The following is a 21,599-nucleotide window of genomic DNA, read 5'->3' on the forward strand; positions in this document are numbered from 1 at the left end:
TTTAATTAAGGAAGATTCCTGAAAACCTCATCTTGTCACATCAGGGATTAGGTTGCGCTGCACTGACCAGCAACCCCCACATTTCAGCAGTCAGAACCACAAGGTGGGCTTCCCTGGTGGTCCAGTGGTTAAGAATCCCCCTGCCAGTGCAGGGGACACAGGTTCGATCCCGGGTCCAGGAAGATTCCACATGCCGCAGGGTAACTGAGCCCATGAGCCACAGCTACTGAACCCAAGTGCTGCAACTGTTGACGCCTGTGCGTCATAGAGCCCGTGCTCTGCAACAAGAGAAGCCACCGCAAGGAGCAGCCCTGCACCCCGACTAGGAAGTAGTCCCCGCTCGCCGCAGTTAGAGAAAGCCCAAGGGCGGCAGCAAAAATAAATGCGTGATTTTAAAAAGAAACACAAACTTACATATATATATATATAAAAACCCACCAATGTTTATTTGTTGCTTTTACCGTGTGACTGTTGTGAGTTGGTGGGTCTATGTTCACCACACTGCTTCAGTGTGTGCTCAGTCGCTAGGTCTTTTCCCACTCTTTTGCAACCCCATGGACAACCCACCAGGCTCTCTGACCATGGATTTTCCAGGCAGGGATACTGGAGTGGGCTGCCATTTCCTCCTCCAACTGCTTCAGGAACCCAGACTCATGGGACAGCCACAGCCTGGAACTCTGGCAGTCACTGTAAAGAGAAAAAGAGCTCAGAAGGATCTCAAACTTGCAATTTGATGCTTCAGCCCTGAGTGCTAGCATCCACTTGTCCTCACAGCTCACATGCGGTTCTAACCCCATTGCTCCACCCAGTGAAAAGGAGGCCAGGAAGCTTAACACTACCTTGTGCCCAGAAATATCTGGCAAACCACACGTAAGGTGAGACTGTGTTATTTCCTTATATGACGTTCTTTCAACATCACATGATTCAAAGTCAAATTGGCTGCACAGATAAGCTTAGTAATCGGCTAAAGTTATAATCAGCAAACAATTAAGTCTTCTTCCTCCGTAATTCTATCTCTGCTTCCATTAGAATAAGTGTATCCTCCAGCAAGTTCCTCAGGCAACACTCCCCCTCCCCACTTTTGTCAGCCTGATCTGCCCAAACACGTCAGAATTCCCCGCAGTGGACAATGCTCAGGCTCAAGCTAGGACTACCTTTATCTTCAGCTCAGTCGCTCAGTCACGTCTGACTCTTTGTGACCCCATGGACTGTAGCCAGCCAGGCTCCTCTGTCCATGGGATTTCCCAGGCAAGAATACTGGAGTGGGTTGCCACTTCCTCCTCCAGGGGATCTTCCCTACCCAGGGATCATAGTCAAGGCCCTTGCATCTCCTGCATTGGCAGGTGGATTTTTACCACCAAGCACCACCTGGGAAGCCACTGCCCACTCCTTTATCTTAGTTCTTAGCAATTTTTATTGTTCCACTTGATAACAGTAATAAAATACATTATTTTTTTCTGAAGTACTATATGAATTGCATCATGCCCAGAAAGGAAAAAGCCACATATATACTACATTCTGGAAGAGGTTCCATGATTTTCCTCACCTGAACACAAGAATCATGACTGAAATTTTTAGAGCAGGTCTATCCAGTCTGTAATTTGGAGGGGACCTGAAACTTAAGATGTTATTAGTAACCCAGATAATAGTTGGGTGCTCAGAGACTTATGTAAAATGGATTCAAACCCCTTCCCTCAGGTCTGTGGAAGCCCAGAGCCCTCTTTGTTATTCCTCTGCCTTTCCAGAGCTTTCTCTCCTGAGCCCCTCTCATCAGTGTCTGGGTCTGCCATCACTGTATCAACCCGTGTGGCTCCCATTTAACCCCTTATCCAGTTTCTACGGACTTCCTGGTGGCTCAGACGGTAAAGCGTCTGCCTACAATGTGGGAGACCCGGATTTAATCCCTGGGTGGGGACGATCTCCTGGGAAAGGAAATGGCAACCCACTCCAGTATTCTTGCCTGGAAAATCCCATGGATGGAGGAACCTGGTATGATACAGTCCATGAGGTCACAAAGAGTCGGACACGACTGAGCAACTTCACTTTTCGGTTTCCATAAGACTCCACTCCTGGGACTTCCTTGGTGGTTCAGTGGCTAAGACTCCACTCTCCCGATGCAGGGGGCCTGGGTCCAATCCCTGGTCAGGGAACTGGAACCCAGATGCTGCAGCTAAGAGTTTGCAAGCTGCAATGAAGACCCAGTGCAGCCAAATAAATGAATACTTCCTTTTAAAAGATGCCTAATCCCAGCAGACACTTGTGACTTTAAAATTTAAATTATATTAAATATCGTTAACTTTTTCAATTAATTTTATTGGAGTATAGTTGATTTACAATGCTGTGTTAGTTTCTGCTCACAGCAAAGTGAATCAATTGTACATATACATATATGCACTCCTTTTTAGATTCTATTCCCAAAAGATCATTACAGGGTCTTGAGTAGAGTTAAATATCATTAACTTTTCAATAAATTTGATATTAAGTTCAGTAATAAATAAAGATGATTTAAACCCACTGAATATTTGTGATTCACAAGGATAAGCCAGGATCGGAATACACCGCTATCTTAAGTGTTCCTTGGCTGCCTTAAAATATCACATACTGGATGGTTTAAACAACAGAAATGCATTTCTCACAGCTTTGTTGGCAAGTCCAGGATCAGGACGCGGCCTGGTCAGTTTATGGTGAGAGCTCTCTCCCTGGTTTGCAGGCAGCCACCTCTTCACTGCGTCCTCATTCGGCCTTTCCTCTGTGCATGCAGCAGGGGAAAACATGGGTTGGTACAAACCAGCACTTTCCCTAAACCTGGCTGTCATTGCACTTCGCCACAGGATGGCAGTATTGGAGACTGTTGGTGCTTCCTTCCGGCAGCTAAAACAGCAGTGAGAAAACAACACAATATTTAAAACACAGCCAGTACCTGATAACCAGCTTTCAGAGCGCACACAACCATAATAAATATTTTCTCATAAAGCAGAGCTTGCCAGGAGTACTTGATTTGCTTTATAGCCAAGCTTTACCTGATAAAGTCTTCGAGCCACTTGCTAGTTTCAGAGCAGAGCTCTCGAGGAGGGAAGAAAAGATTTCTGCAGAAAACAAAAAGCTATGGTAGGGATAAAGAAGAAGCTGGACGGGATGCAAACATTAAAATGAAATATCTGACATGAAAACTGTGGCCAATAACAAGGAAAAAATGAGAAATCTAAGCCCATTAGACGTAGAGAATAGACTCGAGGTTGCCAATGGGAAGGGAAGGGGGTGAGGGTTGGACTGGGACTTTGGGATTAGCAGATGCAAACTGGTATACATACAATGGATAAACGACAAGGTCCTACCGTACAGCACAGGGAACTATATTTAATATCCTGTGATAAACCATAATGGGAAAGAATATGGAAAAAATGTGTATGTGAGTATATATTACTGTGTGTACATATATATAAAACTGAGTGTGTGTATGTGTGTATATGTATGTGTACATGCTTAGACACTCAGTTGTGTCCAACTCTTTGTGACCCCATGGACTATAGCCTCCCAGGCTCCCCTGTCCATGGAATTTTCCAGGCAAGAATACTGGCATGGGTTGCCATTGCCTTCTCCAGGGGATCTTCCCAACCCAGGGATCAAGCCTGTGTCTCCCGCATCTCCTGGATTACAGGCAGATTCTTGACTGCTGAGCCACCAGGGAAGCCCAATTCAACTATATTTCAATTTTTTAAAAAAACAGGGGAGGACTTCCCTGGCAGTTCACTGGTAAAGACTCTAGTTAAGACTCATCCAATGCAAACGGCACAGGCTTGATCATTGGTCAGGGAACTAAAATCCCATGTACTGCATACTGTGGCCAAAAAAAAATTTTTAATAAAATTTAAAGAAAATTTTTTTTTAATTTTAAAGGAATCTAATCCCATTATGTTTGGGAATCAACCTGTAATCAAATCCAGCCTCAAAAGACCTCTTTAGTCTATGGAGTCAGATATGCTGCAAATTGTATCATTTGTTCTCTGCGAATTAAGCCAACAAATATTTACTAAGTGTCTCCCTTGCATCAGGCAAATGGCTGGAAACATGGGACAAGGTAAAAAGAAGAGCAGGATTGTCTACAGCACTGAGGAAGCATCCAGGGACAGCCAGGAAGGCTTCTCCTGGGAGGTGACTTGTTAATTGAGCCCAGGGAGGTTGGCCCAGCCTGATGAGCGGAGGGTGGAGGGGCAGAGGGAGGGGGCCTTGGAGAGGCATGAGAGAGGCAGGAAAATAATCCAGATGGAAAGAGCAAATACCCAGGGCTGTGTGAATAGCAACATCCTATTCAGAAGACAGGTGAGAACGTGACAGGGAAAGTGTCCAGAAAAAAAAAAAAAAAACAAGCAGGGCTGCGTTTGCCAGGAGAGCCTGAACGTTGTGGGTGGTAGAAATCACCTACGGCTTTCAAGCGAAGGATAAGCCCCCATTGGTGATACTTAGAGAGGTCCCTCTAAACACTCCAGAGGGTGGACTGGAGGAGAGAGAGAGTAGGAGAGGCCAGTTAGGTGTTTGTCCTGCTTCAAATGGCCCACAGAGACCTTGAAAATGAGGATGGAAAAAAAGGCACAGATGCAAGGATCTACAGGAAGTCAGTAGAATGCAAAAGAGAGCAGTTGCCTGAATGACTCTGTTTTCTAGCTCTGGAAGAGGAAGGAGAAGGCGGAGGAAGGGAAAAGAAGACAAACCCGACTGTTAAGAGTAGAGACCCGCCCAAACTGGGCCACGTGAGTGGATGAACATTGTGAACTTGACCAGGATAAAGATAGAGCTTGTACAGAGAAGGACCTCCTTGCCCAAAGAAAGATTTGTCACTTGCCCCAGCTCCTGGGGGGTAACCTCTGAGCCCTTGGAACATCCTACCTGAAAAGTCTTTGTTTACCTGGGGGCCTTGGCCCTTGCCTGCTAGTCTGTGCTGATGATGTAAGTTGGGATGGGGGTCCTTGGGTCATGGGGCGCCATCTTGATTTCAGGAAGGGAGACTAAGGTCAGCCACATGGCTGTCCAACATGTGTAGGTGACCAAGGTCACTGTGGGCCATTTGACCCCAATAAAAACTCTGGGAACAAGGCTCAGGGGGGCTCCTCTGGTTCAAAATACTCTGTGAATGTTGCCACATCATTACTGGGAAAGTCAGTGCTGCTCCCAGGAGTCCACAGGCAGAGGACAGTGAAATGTCATGCCTATAACTTTTCTGTGCCTCTCCTCTTGGCCAATTCTGACCACTATCATTTCACCATGGGCTTCCCAGATGGCTCAGTGGTAAAGAATCTGCCTGCCAATGTGGGAGACACAGGACACTCGAGTTTGGTTCCTAGAGATCCCTTGGAGGAAGAAATGGCAACCCACTCCTATTCTTGCTTGGAAATTCCATGAACAGAGGATCCTGGGAGACGATCGTCCGTGGAGTCGCAAAGAGTTTTACATGACCCAGCACGAAAACCCACTGTATAACCAGTTCTGTAAATCACATTGGTTGACTGTGCTTCCAACATCCCACCCATAGAAACAAAGAGCTTTAACTGCAGCATCCCTAAAAACTCTTCCAGTTCTGACAATTTCTTTATAATCTGAACATAACTGACTATTTGGCTTCTTGGTATACAATATCTCCCTGTCCCTTCATACCACTCAGGATTCATCAGCTATGAAGTCACTTGTACCTTTTGTACAATCAAGACCTAGAAGGGAAGATGGCCAAGTTATTGAGGGGAAAAGCTGACCTAATTTACCTAATCATCTCTGCCCGATATTACTTTTCCAACCTTGTGACCGAAGACTGTTTCTCTAACCCAGCAATTTTCTTTGCCTCCAGGTTCAATGAAACAAAAGAATTTTCCTTAGGCTAACTACATCAGGGACGGATTTGGATTCCAGACAGATCTTCTGCACACACATGGCTCCATTTGAAAGACTTGCCTATTGTTTTTGGAAGCTCTAAGAAAATGAAGCATATGTTCAACTTTTTTTTAATAGTCTCGTGAAAATGAGTCAGTTTATAGTGTGTTTTGAACTGAGTTCTGCATTCCTGTGGGCTTATAGCTCTTGAAACTGGTTAAAACCTACCTCCAGAGGAGTTGAATAACTTGAGAAATTCTGATGCTGACTTCTTAAAAAAAAAAAAAAAAACCAACCCAGAGTCAGTTCCATCCTGACAGACCACGGGGACCTTCCCAAGCACAGTGCTCTGGCCTTCTCAAGCTGTGTCAGTTACTGCTGGCTCAGCTGCAAACAGAATCCAGGGCTCCTCACACATCCGTCTCCATGGCGTCCACCTGCCCTAACATACAGCTCCACAACTCCAGGCTGCAAGCGCCCAATGTGCACGTCCCAGAGAGACAGTGCCAGAGAGGAGTTACAATATACTGACTTTTAGGGCCCAGTCTCAGACGCCATGCGGGATCAGTTCAGCCATGATCTTAAAAATTGTTGCCTGCCCTGTTGGCAAACGAAGGATGCCATCAGCCACTATCTTCACCCCTGTGGTGAGCAGGAGAGAACTCAGAATGGAGAAAAGGGCCACCACTGCCAAGCCATCAACCACTGTTTTTATTTTTTTTTTAATTAACAGTAACTTTTGATGTTAAGGGACATAATACATATATATATATATATAAAATACATATGTATTTAATATATAATACATCATCAAAAATGTTAATTTCCTTTCTTCTTTCCCATTGTTTGTCCAAATCACTATAAATATTTAGAGTATTTTTCCTAATCTTTACTTTGTTATTTAAACTCAAGTTTACTGCAAATGCATTTTTGCATTCTGTATTTTATTGAGCACATGTCATAATGACTTTGTTATAAACATGATTTATAACAAATTCTTCATAAATATAAGTTTCATGGCTGTGCAGCACTCCAGCTAGTGGACATATGATAACTAATTGCTGTTGGTAATTAGTACATTTCATCTATACTTACATACGTGTGCTAAGTGGCTTCAGTCATGTCCGGCTATTCACAACCCCTTGGGCTGTGCCCCTCAGGCTTCTTTGTCCATGGGGCTCTCCAGGCAAGAATGCTGGAGTGGATGGCCATGTCCTCCTCCAGGGGATCTTTCAGATGCAGGGATCGAACCAATGTCTCTTACATCTCCTGCATTGACAGGTGGGGTCTTTACTACTAGCGCTACCTGGGAAGCCCATACTTACATAGAGAGAAGAATATTTTGTGAATAAGAGTTTCATTTTGGTTATTCATTTTGTATTTTCAGAATAGAAATCGTTGTACCTAAGAGTAAAAATGACTTAAAGCCATTGATAGATAATGTCAAATTCCTTTCCGGTACTTTATTTTTATATATGAGCCAGTTTCACAATTAAGGTTTTGTTTGTTACTTCTAAAAAATTGTGTGTAACTGCTTAACACAGAAGTTGTACATATACTGTACCCTACCACCTATTACAGTGCCTGATTGCAGAGTATTTTTAATAAATATTTATGTAATTAATAAAAATGATCATCATGTCTATTCACATTCTTATCAGCATGACAATGCCTATTTATTTCATTACATTCTTTTTATAACTGAATATATGGGATAAACCAAAACTAGAGGCAGAGGTGTTGATGGATCCAGAAGACAAATTTCTAAATATATGTCACGACCTTTCTAGAAACTCCTGGGCTATTTCAAAACTCTTAAGAGCTGGCAGAACCCAAGTTTCTGACTTCTCTTTCAATATTTACCCTTCCCAACTTGCATGCACACTGGTAAAAGTGCATATTTAGAAACAGTCTTTGACTATTAACAAAAGCAAGAGCTTTCTACAAGATGTTTGTATCAGTCTGTATTGCTGTGTAACAAACAACCTCAAATCTTAGTAACTTTAAAAGCAGCCATTTATTAAGCTCATGATGTTTCAAGTCAATAATGGTTAGCCTGAGCTGAGCTGGGCAGCTCACCTAGTCTAGACCACACTTACTCAAAAATTTGCAGACAGTTACCTGATTGGCTCCTGGCATGGCTAGAGGCTGGCTAATGGAGGATGGCCCCCCTCACCCGCCAGGACAGCCCATGCTTGCTTATGTGGCATCTGGAAATAGTTCAAGAAATAGAAAGTGGAAGCCTGCATCACCTCTTATGGCCTCAGCTCAGACCTGGCACACCATCACTTCCAGGGCTTTCTATTGACCGAACTATGTCACAAGGCCAGGCCAGATTCAAGGGGTGAGGGAATAGACCCTACCTCTTAGACAAAGAAACTGCAAGCCACAATGGACCAGAAGTGGGTGCCAAGAAAGGATAGAATGAAGGATTTAGCCATTTTGCAATTGATCATTGTTTCCCTAAGTGGCAGAATAAATCAGTTATCCAGGTGGATTACTTAATCTTGTCCAGTGGGAACTCGAAGATTATTGACCTCCAATAATTTATATAGTGCTCCCAGAGATTATTTAAAACAGTCTTGCCTTGGCTAATTTTTGTGCAATCAGCACTGTAGGTGTGATGAGCAAGGATTATCAGTTTTTAAGCTTAGCTAACAGGGAAGCTGGTAGTGCCAACCGCCCTCTGAATCTCTCCAGCTCTGTGTCCTCAACACGGAGGAAATTGCTCATCTCCTGGCTTTCAGTGAATAGAAGCCACAATCCCATTCATTTCTAAACTGTGCTGCATTGTACACGTGTGAAGGGTTGGGGTGGGGGTAAAATTAGAACAGACACTGTTACCAGTTCATTTTCACCTACCCTGGTTCAGTAAGGCTCTGCAGCAACATGAATAGCCTGGATTTGTGCCGAGAGCTCGCAGCATCCTCCATGGGCCCAGCTTTGCTCACCGTAATTTGGGCTCTATGAGACGTGCTTTCAGGAGTCAGTTCAGTTCAGTTCAGTCACTCAGTCGTGTCCAACTCTTTGCAACCCCATGAATTGCAGCACGCCAGGCCTCCCTGTCCATCACCAACTCCCAGAGTTTACTCAAAGTCATGTCCGTCGAGTCGGTGATGCCATCCAGCCATCTCATCATCTGTTGTCCCTTCCTCCTCCTGCCCCCAGTCCCTCCCAGCATCAGGGTCTTTTCCAATGAGTCAACTCATCGCATGAGGTGGCCAAAGTACTGGACTTTCAGCTTCAGCACCAGTCCTTCCAATGAACACCCAGGACTGACCTCCTTTAGGAATGACTGGTTGGATCTTCTTGCAGTCCAAGGGACTCTCAAGAGTCTTCTCCAACACCACAGTTCAAAAGCATCAATTCTTCGGCGCTCAGCTTTCTTCACAGTACAACGCTCACATCCATACATGACCACTGGAAAAACCATAGCCTTGACTAGACTGACCTTTGTTGGCAAAGTAATGTCTCTGCTTTTTAATATGCTGTCTAGGTTGGTCATAACTTTCCTTCCAAGGAGTAAGCATCTTTTAATTTAATGGCTGCAATCACCATCTGCAGTGATTTTGTAGCCCAGAAAAATAAAGTCAGCCACTGTTTCCACTGTTTTTCCATCTATTTACCATGAAGTGATGGGACCAGATGCCATGATTTTTAGTTTTCTGAATGTTGAGCTTTCAATCAACTTTTTCACTCTCCTCTTTCACTTTCATCAAGAGTCTTTTTAGTTCCTCTTCACTTTCTGCCATAAGGGTGGTGTCATCTGCAAATCTGAGGTTACTGATATTTCTCCCAGCAATCTCGATTTCAGCTTGTGCTTCCTCCAGCCCAGTGTTTCTCATGATGCACTCTGCATAAAAGTTAAATAAGCAGGGTGACAATATACAGCCTTGATGTACCCCTTTTCCTATTTGGAACCAGTCTGTTGGTCCATGTCCTGTTCTAACTGTTGCTTCCTGACCTGCATACAGGTTTCTCAAGAGGCATGTCAGGTGGTCTGGTATTCCCATCTCTTTCAGAATTTTCCAGTTTATTGCAATCCACAGAGTCAAAGGCTTTGGCATAGTCAATAAAGCAGAAATAGATGTTTTTCTGGAACTCTCTTGCTTTTTTTCAATGATCCAGTGGATGTTGGCAATTTGATCTCTGGTTCCTCTGCCTTTTCTAAATCCAGCTTGAACATCTGGAAGTTCATGATTCACGTACTGTTGAAGCCTGGCTTGGAGAATTTTGAGCATTACTTTACTAGCATGTGAGATGGGTGCAATTGTACGGTAGTTTGAGCTTTCTTTGGCATTGCCTTTCTTTGGGATTGGAATGAAAACTGACCTTTTCCAGTCCTGTGGCCACTGCTGAGTTTTCCAAATTTGCTGGCATATTGAGTGCAGCACATTAACAGCATCATCTTTCAGGATTTGAAATAGCTCAACTGGAATTCCATCACCTCCACTAGCTTTGTACTGATGACTTTCTAAGGCCCACTTGACTTCACATTCCAGGATGTCTGGCTCTAGGTGAGTGATCACACCATTGTGATTATCTAGGTCATGAAGATCTTTTTTGTACAGTTCTTCTGTGTATTCTTGCCACCTCTGCTTAATATCTTCTGCTTTTGTTAGATCCATACCATTTCTGTCCTTTATCAAGCCCATCTTTGCATGAAATGTTCCCTTGGTATCTCTAATTTTCTTGAAGAGATCTCTAGTCTTCCCCATTCTGTTGTTTTCCTCTATTTCTTTGCATTGATTGCTGAGGAAGGCTTTCTTATCTCTCCTGGTTATTCTTTGGAACTCTGCATTCAGATAGGAATATCTTTCCTTTTCTCCTTTGATTTTCGCTTCTCTCCTTTTCACAGCTATTTGTACGGCCTCCTCAGACAGCCATTTGGAGTCAGAGGGAGACAAATCCATCACCACATCCTGCAAACTCTACTGGCTCTAAATTCCTCCGATGGAAAATCATACCATTCCCTTCACAGTGAGAAGCTGGTTTTAAAGCACAGGCCACTAGAACCTTAATTATTACTGGCTTCACTGGTGGATCAGACAGTAAAGAATCTGCCCACAATGCAGGAGACCCGGGTTCAACCCCTGGGTCAGGGAAGATCCCCCAGAGTGCTACCCACTCCAGCATTCTTGCCTGGAGAATTCCATGGGCAGAGGAGACTGATGGGCTACAGCCCATGGGATCACAAAGACTCAGACATGACTGAGCAACTAACAAGTATCATAACAATTATATAATACATTCTATAAGTTGCATGTGTACATAACATGTATATTCCTCTATTGGGAGGACAAGTCATTTCTTTCACAGTGAGAAATCTGCTTAAAATATAAACCACCAGGACTTTAATTATTGTTCATTTATTATAATTATCATCATACCAATTATACAATATATTATATATATATTATAAATATAGTTATATATTTCTGTATACACTATAATAATAATATATTCTTGTATGTAGTATGTATATATTATGTAGTGAACCCTTGAACAACATAGGGGTTAGGAGGCCAACCCTCATGCAGTTAAAAATCTGTATACAACTTTTGACTCCCCAAAAACTTAACTACTAATAGCCTGCTATTGATCGCAAACCTTACCAGTAACATAGGCAGTTTACTAACACATGTTTTGTATGCTATGTGTATTACATACCGTATTCTTACAATAAAGTAAGTTAGAGAAAAGAAAACGGTATCAAGAAAATCGTAAAGAAGAGAAAATATGTTCACAGTGCTGTGACCCCTGGGTCAGGAAGATCTCCTGGTGAAGGGAATGCAACCCACTCCAGTATTCCTGCCTGGAGAAGTCTATGGACAGAGGAGCCTGGCAGGCTACAGTGTGTGGGGTCCCACAGAGTCAGACACGACTGCACAGCATAGCACAGCATTATGTTTATAGTCACTGCAAGTTTACATCACCTGTTTGCAAGATGAATTGTCTATCAGTACTGTCCTATATGATACAAAACTCTGTAGGTGTTGTTATGTATATGTTATATGTATTACTAATACTAGACATCAAAAATGAAAAGATAATGTGAAAAGAAACTCACATTTATTTACAAGTATAATAATTCATGCATTGATAACAAAGAAGCAGAAATGTGACTGTTTTATGGAAGTTTAGGATTATCAGCAATCAAATCCCACTGGCCTCCAAAGTCAAACTCCCTGGGGGTTCTCAGTCCCTTTGCCAGATCCCCAGGTTGGGAAATCTGTTGTGTGTCCTAGAAGTTTCTTAACAGTGTGAGAATTTATTTGGTATAATTGTTCTGCAGTTTGTGGGTCATCTGCTTGGCGGCTCTATGGTGGGGCTAAAGGCAGCCTCCTCCAAGACAACTTTGCCACACGCTGGGTGACCCAGGTCTGCTGCAACCAGAGCCCCAGTCCCCGCGGCAGGCCACTGCTGACCCAGGCCTCCCCCAGGACACACTCAAACACTCAAAGGCAGGTCTGGCTCAGTCTCTGTGGGTCCCTGAGTCTGTGGGTCCCTGAGTCTGGCGCACACAAGGTTTCGTTTGAGCCCTTCAAGAGTCTCTGGCAGGTATGGGATTTGCTTCTAAATGTGAGTATGCCCCTCCTATCTCTATTGTCTTGCTGGGGCTTCTCTTTTGCCCTTGGATGTGGGGTATTTTTTTTTTTTTTTTGGTGGGATCCCACATTCTCCCGTTGGTGATGGTTCAGCAGGGAGTTGCAATTTTGTGGTTCTCGCAGGAGAAGATTTGCGCATGTGCAGAGGACAATGCTTTGTGAACATAAAGCTGAAGCTGGCCTTCTCCCACCCCAAAGTTTCCATACTGCTATTTCAGGTCCTAAAAGATGATGCTGTTAATGTGCTGCACTCAATATGCCAGCAAATTTGGAAAACTCAGCAGTGGCCACAGGACTGGAAAAGGTCAGTTTTCATTCCAATCCCAAAGAAAGGCAATGCCAAAGAAAGCTCAAAAGACCATACAATTGCACTCATCTCACACACTGGTAAAGTAATGCTCAAAATTCTCCAAGCCAGGCTTCAACAGTACATGAACCATGAACTTTCAGATATTCAAGCTGGATTTAGAAAAGGCAGAGGAACCAGAGATCAAATTGCCAACATCCACTGGATCACTGAAAAAAAGCAAGAGAGTTCCAGAAAAACATCTATTTCTGCTTTATTGACTATGCCAAAGCCTTTGACTCTGTGGATTGCAATAAACTGTGGAAAATTCTGAAAGAGATGGGAATACCAGACCACCTTACCTGCCTCCTGAGAAATCTGTATGCAAGTCAAGAAGCAACAGTCAGAACTGGACATAGAACAATGGACTGGTTCCAAATTGGGAAATTCCAAATACATCAAGACTGTATATTGTCACCCCGCTTATTTAACTTCTATGCAGAGTACATCATGAGAAATGCTGGGCTGGAGGAAGCACAAGCTGGAATCAAGATTGCCGGGAGAAATATCAATAGCCTCAGATTTGCAGATGACACCACCCTTATGACAGAAAGTGAGGAGGAACTAAAAAGCCTCTTTTTTTTTTTTCCATTTATTTTTATTAGTTGGAGCCTAATTACTTTACAACATTGCAGTGGTTTTTGTCATACATTGAAATGAATTAGCCATGGATTTACATGTATTCCCCATCCCGGTCCCCCCTCCCACCTCCCTCTCCACCCCATCCCTCAGGGTCTTCCCAGTGCACCAGGCCCGAGCACTTGTCTCATGCATCCAACCTGGGCTGGTGATCTGTTTCAGCCTAGATATACATGTTTTGATGCTGTTCTCTTGAAACATCCCACCCTCGCCTTCTCCCACAGAGTCCACAAGTCTGTTCTATACATCTGAGTCTCTTTTTCTGTTTTGTATATAGGGTTATCGTTACCATCTTTCTAAATTCCATATATATGTGTTAGTATACTGTAATGGTCTTTATCTTTCTGGCTTACTTCGCTCTGTATAATGGGCTCCAGTTTCATCCATCTCATTAGAACTGATTCAAATGAATTCTTTTTAATGGCTGAGTAATATTCCATGGTGTATATGTACCACAGCTTCCTCATCCATTCGTCTGCTGATGGGCATCTAGGTTGCTTCCATGTCCTGGCTATTATAAACAGTGCTGCGATGAACATTGGGGTGCACGTGTCTCTTTCAGATCTGGTTTCCTCAGTGTGTATGCCTAGAAGTGGGATTGCTGGGTCATATGGCAGATCTATTTCCAGCTTTTTAAGGAATCTCCACACTGTTTTCCATAGTGGCTGTACTAATTTGCATCCCCACCAACAGTGTAAGAGGGTTCCCTTTTCTCCACACCCTCTCCAGCATTTATTGCTTGTAGACTTTTGGATAGCAGCCATCCTGACTGGTGTGTAATGGTACCTCATTGTGGTTTTGATTTTCATTTCTCTGATAATGAGTGATGTTGAGCATCTTTTCATGTGTTTTTTTTTTTGCCATCTGTATGTCTTCCTTGGAGAAATGTCTGTTTAGTTCTTTGGCCCATTTTTTGATTGGGTCATTTATTTTTCTGGAATTGAGCTGCAGGAGTTGCTTGTATATTTTTGAGATTAATCCTTTGTCTGTTGCTTCATTTGCTATTATTTTCTCCCAATCTGAGGGCTGTCTTTTTACCTTGCTTATAGTTTCCTTTGTTGTGCAAAAGCTTTTAAGTTTTATTAGGTCCCATTTGTTTATTTTTGCTTTTGTTTCTAAAATTCTGGGATGTGGGTCATAGAGGATCCTGCTGTGATTTATGTCGGAGAGTGTTTTGCTGATGTTCTCCTCTAGGAGTTTTATAGTTTCTGGTCTTACATTTAGATCTTTAATCCATTTTGAGTTTATTTTTGTGTATGGTGTTAGAAAGTGTTCTAGTTTCATTCTTTTACAGGTGGTTGACCAGTTTTCCCAGCACCACTTGTTAAAGAGGTTGTCTTTTTTCCATTGTATATCCTTGCCTCCTTTGTCGAAGATAAGGTGACCACAGGTTCGTGGATTTATCTCTGGGCTTTCTATTCTGTTCCATTGATCTATATTTCTGTCTTTGTGCCAGTACCATACTGTCTTGATGACTATGGCTTTGTAGTATAGTCTGAAGTCAGGCAGGTTGATTCCTCCAGTTCCATTCTAAAAAGCCTCTTGACAAAAGTGAAAGAGGAGGGTGAAAATGCTGGCTTAAAACTCAACATTCAAGAAACAAAGATAGTGGCATCCTGTCTAGTCACTTCATGGCAAATAGATGGGGAAACAATGGAAACAGTGAGATACTCTATTTTCTTGGGCTCCAAAATCACTGCAGATGGTGACTGCAGCCATGAAATTAAAAGATGCTTGCTCCTTGGAAGAAAAGCAATGACCAACCTAGACAGTGTATTAAAAAGCACAGACATTACTTCGCTGAAAAACGTCTGTTTAGTCAAGGGTACGGTTTTTCCAGCGGTCATGTATGGATGTGAGAGTTGGATCATAAAGAAATCTGCGCACTGAAGAACTGATGCTTTTGAACTGTGGTGTTGGAGAAGACTCTTGAGAGTCCCTTGGACTGCAAGGAGATCCAACCAGTCCATCCTAAAGGAAATTAATCCTGAATATTCTATTGGAAGGACTGATGCTGAAGCTGAAACTCCAATACTTTGGCCACCTGAGGTGAAGAACTGACTCATTTGAAAAGACCCTGATGTTTGGAAAGATTGAAGGCAGGAGGAGAAGGGGATGACAGAGGAGGCAATGGTTGGATGGCATCACCGATGTGATAGCCATGAGTTTGAGCAATCTCTAGGAGTTGGTAATGGACAGTGAAGCCTGGCATGCTGCAGTCCATGGGGTCACAAAGAGTTGGACATGACTGAGCAAGTGAAATGAACTGAGGGTAATCAGTATAATTGCTTCACAACAGCCTGGCCTGTACACTAATGAATGTGCATGAATGCTCAGTCGCTCAGTCGTGTCCAACTCTTTGCAAATCCATGGACTATAGCCTACCAGGCTACTCTCATGGGATTTCCCAGGCAAGAATACTGGAGTGGGTTGCCATTTCTTCTTCCAGGAGATCTCCTGACCTAGGGATCAAACCCATATCTCCTGTGTTTCCTGCATTGGCAGGAGGATTCTTTACCACTCAGCCACCTGGGAAGCCCACACTAATGAATGAATCATTATAAAAGTTTTATGGCATACAATGTTAAGAATCACATTCATAGTACAATATCAGAAATTTTTTTGCATTTTTAAAAAAAAATCACTTGTGATATTAGGATGATAACAGTTTTTTCAACTGAGAGAGAGAGAGGCATATCGTATGGTAATATATCAATACTTGTTTGAAAGCAAAGTCATGAATCAATGTAATAATTATAAGCAATGTGTTACTAACACATTACTAATTTTATATTAAATATCAGTTTATGCCTATGTAAGGATAAGCTAGCATCTACATTCATGTGTGTGTGCGCAGTCACTTCAGTCATGTCGGACTCTGCAGCGCCACGGACAGTAGCTCACCAGGCTCCTCTGTCCATGGGATTCTTCAGGCAAGAATGCTGGAGAGGGTTGCGATGCCCTCCTCCAGAGGATCTTCCTGACCCAGGGATCAAACCTAGATGGATTCTCTACCACTAGCGCCACCTGGGAAGCCCACATTCATGACATGTCTCTTTCTTAATTTTTTTTTTTAATATTTCTAGGCTATGCAGTTTGTGTTTTCTTTCAAATTGTCTCAAATCTCAAAAAACAAGTTCTCACATAAGTGGACCCTCAAAATTCAAACCCACGTTTTTCAAGGGTCAATTGTATATAATTTTTATAGAACATTATAAAACATATTCTGATCACTAATTAACATATTACTAATTCTATTGTTTTGATAATAATGAATTTTTAAAGGACGAAATATAGGAAGCATTGAACATCCAGCAGCAAAGAACACTGATGCCTGAGAGATGGGAAACAAATGAGGTGAGCCCCCCGATCACCTCCCGACACTGACTTAGCTACAGGACAGGTTCTGTTCTTGATTGGTGATGTCCAACCTGGGCTCAGGGAAGGCCAGTAATGTCAGTAACAGCCGTCAATCATGTATTTCCCATTCCTGTGTCTCTTAAGATTTTTGAGCTTCCCTACCTTCTTTCAGACTCTTACTTCCAGGATGTCTCCCTTTACCTTGGATGATGCCCAAAGCATTTTGCATGCATACTATCATCTGCTTCTCATAATTATCCAGTACCTCAGCTACTCTTCTTCAACTTCAGCTAGCAGAAATGTCGACTTAAAATGGCTTAATCAATAAAGCAATTTTTTTCCCGGGTGCCAAAACGTCTGGAGGTAAGGCAGCTTCACAAATGGATAATTCAGTCGCTCAGCATCCTCAAGGACCTAGGACCTTCCCATCCTTCTCCTCTGTCACCCTCTGCTGGTCAACCTTGGACCTCATGGTCCAACCTGGCTGCCACACGTCCAGACACAGCGTGTGAATACAAAATGTTCCCCAAAAGAAACAGCCTTCCCAAGGCCTTTTCTCGATCCCCACATCTGCCTTCAGAAACAGTGCTGTTTCACTATTCCAGGCAGACTTTCGGATGATCCTGCCTGGGTGATAGCTAATGACTTTGGTGATTTGTTGACTTCCTTTCAGCAGGGAATTTAACATAGCAATTACCGGGTTGACTTCTCCTGTGGAGGAAGTTTAAATTTAGCTTCTACCTGCAATTTTCCTCTGTGACTTTGGAGCAAATCTATTCAACATTACACAGAAAACACTAATTGCGTCACCTAGTTTGGGGATAAACTAATTATCTGTTATTACTGCTGCAGATGCTAGAACATACCTAATTATTGGGCTTGAGGAATCTCTACTTTGTACAGACTGTGACAGCGAGCCCGAGCATGGCGGGACAAGTCTTCAAGCTGGCTGTCCCTGGTGAAAGAGAAATAGGCATCCTTGTTTAAGCTGGCAATTTATTCTGATGACAAAGCAATATTCTTGTGCCCTGCTGTAATGTAAAACCAAGCATAAACAAAACCAAAATGGATTAAATAATTAAATGCCTATCAGAACCTAAGTGTTAGAGCCCACACTTGGGAGATGATGTAAATGTTAATGCTTAGTGGTCAAGAACAAGGACTCTTGCACAGAGATTGAATCCTGGCTCTGGTCTTTATTAGTTGTAAGATCTTGGGCAAGTTGCTTAACTTTTCTATGCCTCACTTTCCTCATCTGTGAAATAGGACCAGCAAATAATAACATTATCTATTTGACAGAGTATGTAAATCACTTAGAACTGTCCATGGCACATAGTAAGTGCTAAATATTATCATTATTCCATTATGTTATCTCACTGATTTGAATGTTTTTAACACCTCTATAGGGCTTCCCAGGTGGCGAAGTGCAGGAGACGTAAGAGATGGGGGTTCGATCCCTGGGTCAGGAAGATCCCCTGGAGTAGGAAATGGCAACCCACTCCAGTATTCTTGCTTAGAAGATTCCATGGACAGAGGAACCTGGCATTCCATACAGTTCATGAATTGCAAGGAGTCAGACACGACTGAAACGACTCAGCATGCACGCAAGCCACACCCTACAGCTGTTACATGGGGGACAGGAGATGATTGGGAAGCCTTTGATTAGTGGTTGTAAAAGCCAGTCTCCAAATGAGAAAGTGACCTAGCAGATCATCCGGGCAAGCCGGCCCTCCTGCCTCACTGCCCTTGGACACGGCTTCTTCCCCTCATCACTTCTGTTTTGAGTCCATCATTCCTCGGATCACATCCTCCAATGGTTCCCATTACGCAGGGGGTCAAAGGTGGGCTCTGGGCAATTTGCCAAGGACCTGGCCATGATCACCCCTGTTACCTCGTCTTCTCCCGCCCCTCCCCTTGCTCACTCTGGTCCAGGGCCTGTGGCCTTCCTTCTCTTCTTTCTATATGGTCAAGTTCATTCCATCCCAGGAGCTTTGTTTGCCCAGTTGCCTCTTCCCACAGTCTTCTCATGACTGACTCCCTCTCACTGTTTAGAACTCAGGTTAAACATCACCTCTTTAAATATCCCTTTCCTGGCCACACACTCTCAAGTAACCATTAGTCACTAGATAATGGATAGCTTTGTTTTAATTAACAACAAAGCAAATGTACTTAATACCACTGAACTGTATATTTTAAAATGGTTAGGAAGATAAATATTATGTTATGTGTATTTTACCACAATTTAAAAAAGACTTTTTAAAAATAAGACTGCAACTTCCATCTCCTTTACTCCTTCTCTCTTTTCGTCTTTTGCTGGCTCTGAGAAGTCAGCTCCCATGTCATGAGCTGCCCTGTGGACAGCCCAGCATGGTAAGAAACTAAGGCCCTCCTCCCAACAGCCAGGGAGGAATTGATTCTTGACAACCTTGGAAGCAGGTCCACCCTTATTTGAGAGACCCCTTAATTGCAGCCTATGAGAGACCCTGAGGCTAAGGACCCAGTTACGCCACATCCAAATGTCTGACCATGGAAACTGAGATCACCAATGCTGGTCTTTTTATGCCACTAAGTTGTATGAATGAAGAATGCTTTCTGCTGTATCAGCAAACAAAGGATGGTGGGGCCATCAAATCATCAGTCACTACCTGCAGTTCCCCAATGAGCCCAAGGCCTCACTCAGGACGCCAAGCCCTCATCCACCGCAGTTACCCCCAACAGTACACCCCGAAAAGAACAGGATATCGGCCCTAGAGAGCTAAGGTGCTCATCAAAGGAATGATTTCAATGAGCCCAGGCTCTTGCCTCTCCCATGTACAGAAATATGCTAAATTCATTAACTTGCAATGTCTATTTTTTCTGTAATTATCAGTAATCTTTTAATGTTCTAACTACCTGATATTTGTTGCATAAACTTGTATAAACCTTGGCCCTCCCTTTTCTTTTTGGAGCATTCCCTCAGAGATATCTGCGAGGCCATGTCCAGGGCTTAAGTCCTCAGCGTGTCCACTGATTAAAACATTAACTCTCTACTTTTAGTTTGTGGATTTTTTTTTGTTTTCAAGTCAACATCAGGAAGTGAGAAGGTGGGGGAAATTCCTGAGTTTCTTGGGAGATGAAAAAAGGCTGCTTTATCTTCAAGTTGTTACTAATTCACCATGTTGTGTTTTGTGTGTGTGTGTGTGTGTGTGTGTGTGTGTGTGTGTGTGTTGTTTTCCAAGAAAGTATGGCAGAAGGGGTAAGAGCTCTGTATTTCTGTCCAGTTAGTGTGAGAAGGATCTAATCTTCAGTCTTGGGCTTTGCTGTTGTTGTGCAAATTGTGCGCAAGCTTTGCTACCTGTTGTGCAAGTTGTGTGATCTCCCAAAGCTTCAGTGTCTTCATGTATACAGAGAGTTAATGATAGTTTTGATTGCACAAGGCTGTGTAAGGAATAAACAAGAATCATGAAGAGTGCTTAGACAGCTCAGGCTCCTCACCTGGAAATGGGGATTAAAAACAGAGCAAACCTTTAGGGATGAGGTTAGGTCATGCATCCTTGGTCTAGCACCTGCCACAGAGAAGGGGCTTACAGTGGGTTGAATGGTGGCCCTGCAAAATATAGGTCCACCCAGAATGTATGGATAAGGCATTATTTGGAAAAGGGGTTCTGTAGATATAATTAAATTAAAGATTTCAAGATGAGATCATCTAGGGTTAGGGAGGTCCCTAAGTCCAATGACAGGTTTGGTTTTGGGTTTTTTTGGTGAAGTTACTAATTTATTTTTTTAGCCTATCATTTTATTTTTAACATGTATATGGTTGTTTTTGTTTTTGTGAGGTTTGGGTTTGTTTTTTTTTTTATTGGAGTATAGTTGATTTACAATGTTGTTAGTTTTAAGTATGCAGCAAAGTGATTCAGTTATTTATATATATATATATAAAACAAAAATGTATCTATACTATTTTTCCATATATAGGCCATTATAGAGTACTGAGTAGAGTCCCCTGTGTTATACAGTAGGTCCTTATTAGTTATCTATTTTAGATACAGTCGTGTGTATGTATCAGTCCCGATCTCCCAATTTATCCCTCCCTCCACTTACCCCGGTAACCATAAGTGTGTTTTCTACATCTGTAACTATTTCTTTTTTGTAAATAAGTTCATCTGTAATATTTTTTTAGATTCCACATAAAGCAATATCATATGATATTTGTCTTTTACATGTCCTTTTAAAATATATATATATTTGTTGCATCGAGTCTTAGCTGTAGCAGGCAAGATCTTCATTTCGACTCTTGGGCTTCTGTAGTTGTTGCACGCAGGCCCAGTAGCTGCTCCAAGACATGTGAGATCTTAGTTCCCTGACCAGGGATCGAACTCACATCCCTGCACTGGAAGGCAGGTTGTTAACCATTGGATCACCACTGGGGGGTTCCTCTAGATGTTCTTTTAAGAGAAGAGAAGGCGAGAAGATGCACAGAGGAGGTGGCTGTGTAGACACAAGCAGAGATAGAAGGTATGCAGCCCCAATTCTAGGGACACCTGGAGCCAGCAGCAGCTGGAAGATTCAAAGTGGGATCCTCCCCTATAAGCTTTAGAGGGAACGTGGCCCTGCCAATACCTTGATTTAAGACGTCTGGCCTCCAGAACCAAGAGGGAACACATTTCTGTTCTTTTTAGCCATCGAGTTTGGGGGTAGTTTGGTACAGCATCCTTAGAAAAAAAATAAATAAAGGGCTTAATAGATGTACACTATTGCTACAACCTCCTGCCTTTCTTTGCTCCCCAAGAGTTGGATGACCTTCTCTT

At 42.8% G+C, this 21,599-nt stretch overlaps 1 long non-coding RNA gene across 1 annotated transcript in view; it reads right to left on the reverse strand.

The window, feature by feature from the left end:
* Nucleotides 1–443: 443 nt before the first annotated feature.
* The window catches only part of LOC110125913 (uncharacterized), a 129,942-nt gene continuing 108,786 nt past the window's right edge, over nucleotides 444–21,599 (reverse strand). The window contains exons 3-4 of the long non-coding RNA XR_011491394.1: nucleotides 2,637–2,871; nucleotides 444–687 (exon numbers count right to left, since the gene is read on the reverse strand). This is a non-coding gene — a long non-coding RNA (uncharacterized lncRNA). The remainder of the gene's footprint in view (nucleotides 688–2,636; nucleotides 2,872–21,599) is intronic.

This window comes from Odocoileus virginianus, chromosome 15 (assembly GCF_023699985.2).
Source record: "Odocoileus virginianus isolate 20LAN1187 ecotype Illinois chromosome 15, Ovbor_1.2, whole genome shotgun sequence".
NCBI lineage: Eukaryota > Metazoa > Chordata > Mammalia > Artiodactyla > Cervidae > Odocoileus > Odocoileus virginianus.